The sequence below is a fragment of the Sceloporus undulatus genome, chromosome 3, assembly GCF_019175285.1.
Source record: "Sceloporus undulatus isolate JIND9_A2432 ecotype Alabama chromosome 3, SceUnd_v1.1, whole genome shotgun sequence".
Lineage (NCBI taxonomy): Eukaryota > Metazoa > Chordata > Lepidosauria > Squamata > Phrynosomatidae > Sceloporus > Sceloporus undulatus.
Genome location: NC_056524.1, coordinates 103,327,931 through 103,335,662, shown reverse-complemented (window position 1 = coordinate 103,335,662; position 7,732 = coordinate 103,327,931). Strand labels below are relative to the sequence as shown.

The 7,732-nt window shown below is 39.6% G+C and overlaps 1 long non-coding RNA gene across 1 annotated transcript in view; it reads right to left on the bottom strand.

Annotated features, from left to right (window-relative positions):
• The window catches only part of LOC121926627, a 28,302-nt gene extending 21,781 nt beyond the window's left edge, over positions 1-6,521 (bottom strand). The window contains exon 1 of the long non-coding RNA XR_006103048.1: positions 6,320-6,521. This is a non-coding gene — a long non-coding RNA (uncharacterized LOC121926627). The remainder of the gene's footprint in view (positions 1-6,319) is intronic.
• Between the last annotated feature and the right edge of the window lie 1,211 nt (positions 6,522-7,732).

The window sequence follows — 7,732 nt, the reverse complement described above, 5'->3', positions numbered from 1 at the left end:
GTGGCAGAACACAGGGGGCATACAACTCCCTTATTACAACAAATCCACTGGCTACCAATTCAGATTAGGAACTGCAGATTAGCTTGGTTAATTTTAAAATGTGGACCAAATGAAATCCTTAGTCACCCTTACCTCCAGGTGCATGTACATAAGTACATGTCTTAAGTCAAGGAAAGTCTTGAAACTGTAGATTTCTTTTGTAAAATATAGGTGTTTGATGACACATCTTACTCCCTGAAACCCATATCTGAAGAATATGCTGAAATCTAAATGAGCTGATTTTAAAGAGGAGAATTTCTTTCAGTAGGATGAGTTAATTAGAGAATGAAGGGAATAGATTTAGTAATTAATTCAGATTACATAAGGCTATTGAGAATACTATGAATATAATTCATTGAGAAATGCCCATCAGGGAACCAAAGATTGTTTTTCCCTTCCTTCCCGCCTAGTCAGTTTAAGATGCTATTCAAAATTTGAAAAGAAAGCTCATTCTATGGATCATAATTGCTGTGCAAAAGAACAGTTTACTTGCTCATTATGACCTGTTTTATGATCCTTGTACCTTGGCAGTCCATGTGAACAATGCACCATGAAATAATAGGCTTTGTAAGAATCATGTTAAAAGGTCAAACACAGGACTCAGATTCATGACATTGGATATAGACAGTAAAAACCGATACATATCCATGTTCATTTGAGGCAAATCCAGGCCAGTTACATTGCATTTGCACCCACTGATTAAAATCTCTTAGCCCCAAGAAGAAGAAACATTTTGCTTCACAGGAACATTGGAAGTTGCCTTATAGTGTGGTGGATCATTTATCTATCAAGTTAGTATTTTAAACCATTTGGCCTCAGTTTTTTAAGGTCACAGGTTTTCTCAATCACAATGAACTCAGGACTTGCATTCAAATCAAGTACTCAGTCACAAAGGAAGCCTCTTACTTGCTTTCTTATTTACTATTGGAGCACCTTGTCATGATAGCTCTCTATGATGTACATCAGAGGAATAAGATTTTCAGCATCTGTGATGGCCTGCAATACAATGGAGATTCAAACTGCCCTAATGTTTCAGGTAACACTTAAAATTTGACTTTAATTGACCTTCCCCCCCCTCCTGGTGTATCACCTTCTTTGCTGCCACTGCTCTAAACCATAACAGAACTATGGCGGGTTACACACCACCATTTAGTACGCGCTCTGCGCGTGCTAGGGTTAGGAAGGTTCTCACCTTCCTAACTGCCCCTCTCCCTAGGACGTGCGGAGCGCATACTAAATGGCAGCACCTGTCCACATGGGCACTGCCATATTTACATCTTGGATGCACAGCGTCCAGACGTGGTGTGGCGGAAGTGACGCTGCGAGTGCATGCCTCGCGGCGCCACTTCTGGGGGCCAAAAAGGAGCGCCATTTTGGCACTCCTTTTTAGCTGCACCAGGAAGCCTCGTGGTCTGGCCGCTGGGGCTTCTCAGCCTAGCTAATGGAGCCGGCGCCAGACCACCCGCTTTTGGGCGGTCTGTAACGTGCCTATGTGACCTGGGAAAAATGCAGTAGTAGGTTCTCATGACATCAACCACCTCTCTACTGTAACCCATTAGCTGCTCATCTTAGCAAACCTAAAGATGATATTTAAACAGCTCTTCTCTTCTCTGAAGCAGCAATAACCAAGTTGAATGAACGTAAAATGGTCAATCCACCATTTTGGAATTTTTCTTTCTTCGTTATCCCATATATATAGCTATCATGCCTGATAAAGAATTCTGGAGAGGTCTAGTTCCACCATTGTACCACTTCTACAACTCTTTACTGGTCCTACTAGCCCATTAACTCTAGAATTGCTGACTAACTACCAAATGAACTTCCCTGTTATCTAAAAATCCATTTTGAGTCCAACACAAGACCAATCTGAAACAACTCTGGACAGGGGTCCAAAACACACTGCAGAAATAATCCAGTCTGAAACTGCTTTAACTGCCCTGGTTCAATGCTACGGAATTCTGGGAATTGTAGTTTATTGTGGCACCAGTGCACTCTGACAGAGGTGGTTAAATGTTTCACAAAACTACAGTTCCCAGAATTCCCTAGCACTGACCCAAGGCAGTTAAAGCTGTGTCAGACTGGATTATTTCTGCAGTGTGCTTTGCATCTAAATCTCCTTGAGATCTTCAGTCTATAATGTATGGCCATGATAATCTCATTTAGCACCTAATCCTAGAATAAACCTATTCCAATCTGGTTCCCTTCATATTTTGGCCTAACATGCCCATCATTCTTCAGCATCCCATTCAACTAATCAGAAGCTCAGTCATGAGCCAAAATATCTGAGGAACCCAAGTTTGGGAAAGGCTGTTTTAAAACCTAAATTTATACTGCAGCCTTCAATGTGATGCCAATATTGTCTTCATTTATAAGCCTATATGGTATTTGTATTTCCATGAAATTAGGGGTTATACATATAACCCCCGAGGGGCGACGGGACGCCGCCTCTTTCCTAGCTAGATTAGGGACATGGCAATCTCATGTCATAGCCCAAATCCGGCCTTTTGAAGGCGCAAAAAGGGGGCCATAGTCATGTTGCCACAGCTATATGGCCATCCTTTGATGCTGCGTCATATGGATGCAGTGCTGGAGGAGTGCCATGATGCTGGGCACCGTGTGGAGCAGTGCATTGTGTCAGGGTACCCTGGGGAGGGAGTCAGGCATGTTTCATGAGGATGCTATGCCCCAACTGCAACCCCCACCAGACTTAATGGCCAGTGTGTACAGGGCCTTAGTCTCCTCCAGATGAAGCAAATGTGTTAGAAGCTCCCTGTAGTACCTTCCCCTTAAAAAAAACCTCACCAATATTCAAATGGTATTTCTGTTGTCCTGAACTATTTTCTATCGATTCCTGGAACAAGCTGTTTAATTCCAAGATGTATTGAGAAAAAAAAGGCTTCTTCTCCTTCTCTCCTTCTCTTATTTTTTTTAAAAAACAACGCTATAGTGTATAAGTGAAACTGTACTTTTGCAATTTAGCACTATAATTCTAAACTTAAAAAAATTAAGAAAGGATAACATTTTCCCTTGTAATCATAGGGCCACCTCAGTGAACCATGTCACACACACACTTACACTTATATACATCCCTTTGGAAAAGGCCTAGTGTAGATCCAAGAAATAACTATAACCTTCCCTGCATTAAAAAAAAAAAGAATGAAACTAGGGGACATAGTAAGAACCACTAACATAAAAAGGGGACTATATTGTGGGAACTCATGCTTCTTTAGACTAGTCTGGAAGAGACTATTGTGCACAAGGCCTTTACTCGCTACACACTTATAGTACTATGCTTCCACTTTAATTGCCATGTTACATATATCAAATCCTGCAACATGCAGTGTGGGGCATTTAGTATTCTTAGTCAAAGAGTCCCTCCAGTGCCTTCCCAAACTACAAACCCTGTTTTATTTCCTTAAATTAGAGGAAGGAAATCTTTGTTTTTGTTTTGTTTTCTTATCCCAGGTAGTGGATACTTCTCACAGGCCACATGGCAGCAGTAGACATGACCAAAATCCCAGGTTGGAGTGTGAAGCAAGCACCAAAGACGTTGTGGCTACCCTCTGTCTTACCCATACCTAGAATAAGTGCTGTTCGAAGTGCAACCCTGCTTATCAATACTTAAATCTTACACAGGGAAGCAGTGATGGGGTCAGTTTGTACTGGAGTGAAGTAAAGTCCCCTCATGTCTTATCTACTTATTCTAACCTTTCTGAAATGTAGACTGATATTCTTAGGAATCATTCCATCTCTTCATTTCAACTCCTTTTTATCCTTTCCCTGCTAGAAAAGTAAAACTGGTTTCATCCTGATCTCTTCTGTACCTGCGTAGCCTAGCTTAGTACCCTTACAGAGCTTTCCTATCGCTAACTGAATTTCTATAATAAAATTTTAGTTTTAGCTTGTTTTCTACACCCATTGGTATCATCTCATAAATGGTAACTGCACACACACACTTTCTATCAGATGTAGTTGAGGGGCTTTCAAAAGTCAGTGACAGCATACAGGAGTATCATTGCCAGTGCAGACTCTAAAAGGTTAGCATATATGTCAAGCCTGAGTAGTGCAGTACATTTCTAGGTACTCTATGCGTTTAAGGGGGGGGGAGATTTTTTGCCTCTCGTCGGTGGCCCACCAGCCACATAGCGCTGCACCAATGCACTCCCTAAAAAGGAGCCACTCTAAGTTACTGACTTAGTGAATTCTGGCTAATTTTTTAAATGTTCAGTTTATTAACAAATCCTCCAAATAACTGTTCAATAGATTAACATGTTAAAGTCATTCTAAGAAAACTGTTACAGAGTAAATTATCAGAAAATATATCAGACAGTAAAGAGTCTTTTGGGGAAGCTCAACAATGGTAGGATAGCAGAGTATAAGCATATTCTTTGGCTGAGGATTAGGTTAGACAACAGGAATTTCCTGTGATAAATCTATTTTCTCTCCCACAATGAGATATTCTCAAAGATGTGTGTCTCAACAATATGACTTGCAAACTAAACTGATACATATCTTCTGATGACTTTTATGTGGATGGTAAAATCATGTCTTGTAACAAACAAACATATTTCCTCACTTGAGGGACCATCTCTGCTAAACATATGTAAATATTGATGCTAGAAAGTACAAGCATTTCCCTCCTTGATTGATCACTTTTTCCTTCTTTGGTTTCAGTACAAGTAAAATAATTCCATCTGAGATACAGACTTGTATGCAGCAAAGACACTTGGGAGTAGTGTGCACAGAGATACATTGCCTATCCTGCGAAAATGCTGTAATGGCCAAACCACCCAGTGTCAAGATTCTGTCCACACTACTCCAGCTATAAAGAATCTAGCCTTAGCAGCACCAAATCCTGGGTTCATCTTCTTGATCAAATTGCAGTGTGATGCAGTGCTTAGCATCACCAAATACTGGACTTTCTATATAAAAAACCCCTAAATATTATATAAAAGTATAGCAAAATATTTTATATATTGACATTTTAAGATAAATAAGCTTAAATCAGAAATTATGTCTCTTGAGAATAAGTAATTCATGGAATTTTACCAAAATAATAACATTGTTTTGCTGAAAAATATACAAAAGAGTGCTACAGCAAAGGTGGTGCCCACAAAAACTGATGCATTTATAATTTATCAGAAATGCAAAAATGAAGGGAAAACCTGGTAAGAAAAGGTGTTACATTCTACAGATGCATTTTAAAGTCTTCCTATCCATTTCATTTTTCTTCTCAATTCTTTTTAACCAAACATTCAAGACTTAGTTGCAACTGAAGATAAGTGTTAACACTTTGTCAAGCATTTGAATCCCTTCCAGCATATTGTAGTATAATCCGCTGTCCACAAACATCCCCTTCATTATTGCCTAATTACATGCAAATTTCGTAAAATGAATGAGTTTTAAGTACTTGTCAATCTGTCATCCTAGGAACCACTGAAACATTTTGACTGCTGGATAAATAATCAGCAATAATCACACTATGCAAATTTGATATTTTCTGTACAATTATCTGAAACCATAAATAACTGGACACAAAGACATTTGGCATTCTTTCAAAAAGACTTGACCTAAAGGTTTTCTCCCCCTTAGAACATGCATGCTTGTGGAATTTTTAAAATTCTGACTGAGTAAATGTGACCACTGGAAAATTATGAGCACTTAACATGCTAATATTTTAGTTTGTGCTTTTCCTTCCCTACCACTGAAATCCCCAAAGAAAACTCCTTCCTTTTTAAATTTTACTGTTAATGATATTTGCTACACTATTTCTGAAGTCTAGGTTGTTTTAATTTTCATTCTTTTAAGCATTTTATTTAATTATTTTCTTCTATTTTAACAATACTAAATAAAAATAAAAATAATGATAATAGACCATTCATATATACCTGTCACTATTCCTCCTCCTCCTCTTCCTCTCTCGGCTTCATGGAAGTTCAGCAGCCAGATTTAAATATACTTAGGCTGGGCAATATGGATTTCTCCAAAACCATTACATGCTCTTTTAACAAATAGGTTCGAGGCCCATGATGTCTCTCTTAAGCACCTATCTGTTCCTCTCCATCCCTCCCCATCCAATATGTATATTATCTCACTAGTGGGATAGACTTCCTCAGTGGGTAGTGAGCTCTCCTTCTTTGGAGGTCTTTAAACAGAGGTTGCATGGCCAGCTTCTAGTAGCGCTTTAGTTGTGTACTGCTGCATGGTAGTGGGTTGGGATTAGGTAGCTCTTGCAAATCACTTCCAGCTCTTTGTTTCTACTTGCCATATTTGACTATACCTGTATCTTGGCCTGGAAGATTGTGTTCTTCATTGTAGGATTCTGTCCTGAAGTCCTAAAGCTGGACGAGTGGAACTGAAATGCAGAGGACAGTACTTTGTTAATCAGGAAAGAGCAGAAGGTCAGGTAATTTCCATTTACAGATTAGGCTTGTCTGACAATTACAGGGATCACTAATACATCTATTCCAGGGATGGACAAATCTGTCATCTCCACTTTCGTCCAGATTCAGATTTTTAAAAAAATAATCTCAAGGTCTTTTTATTCTATTTAGGAGAAAATTTGCCCAAGATCTAAGGACCTTGAGATTTATCACTTGATGATAAAATTGATCATCCTGTATGGGAGTTGGAGAACAAACCACATATGTCAAACATGTATAATGTATAAGATTATTAGGTATCTAATAATTATCTTATACATTATACATGTTTCACATATGTGGTTTGTTGGGTCACCTATGGTCAACACCTACGACTCCTCTAACGCTTTCACCAGCGCTGTTTATGCACAATTCTAAATATACACTGGACTGACTATGTGACAAATGTTGCTGTCCTTGAGCAAGCAGGGATCACCAGTGCTGAGGCCATGCTATTGAGGACGCAGCTGCACTGGGCAGGACATGTTTCTAGGATGAAGGACCATTGCCTCCCAAAAATAGTATTCTACGGTGAACGTGCCACAGGTCAGCGTAAGAGGGGCGCCCCAAAGAAGAGATACAAGGACTTCCTGAAACAACATCTCAGGCCAATTGATCACCAACAATGATCCACTCTGGCCTCGCACCGGGAGGCATGGAGATGCAATATCCACGATGCTGCAGCCTTTTTCGAAAACTCACGCCAAACGAGTCTCGAAGAGAAACGACAACGCAGAAAGAACCACAACCCGGCAACATCACCCAAGGAGACTTTCTGCTGTGCCTTCTGCAACTGGACTTGTTTATCTCGGATTGGCCTTTTTAGTCATCAACACGCTTGTAGAAAGCACGGGATGAGTCCTTCCTGAATCTTCGTTCATGAAGTAAAGCCAAAGAGAGAGAGAGATTAGGTATCTGTAGTGCATGTACTATTTATCACATATTGTATTATACATGTTGGAGAGCAGCCCTATGTAAACTCATACTCTGCACAAATACAGGTCACTGTTTTTCACCAGTGGGTTGACTAGGTTAGAGTCCCAGAATCTATCCATATATCTTGGTTTCCATGAAGCACCTAAGAGTCAAGCACTCTGCAGATGCTAAACTTTGTTTAAATGTAGTAACTTTTTTTGCATTCTCACCTACAAAAGAAAGCACATGTGCTTGGTGAATTGTGATCCCCTATATATAAAGGATTTAATTGGTGATCATAGGACAGAAAGAAAGATGAGCATGGTTGTATTCAGTTAATCAGATCATTTCCCCCA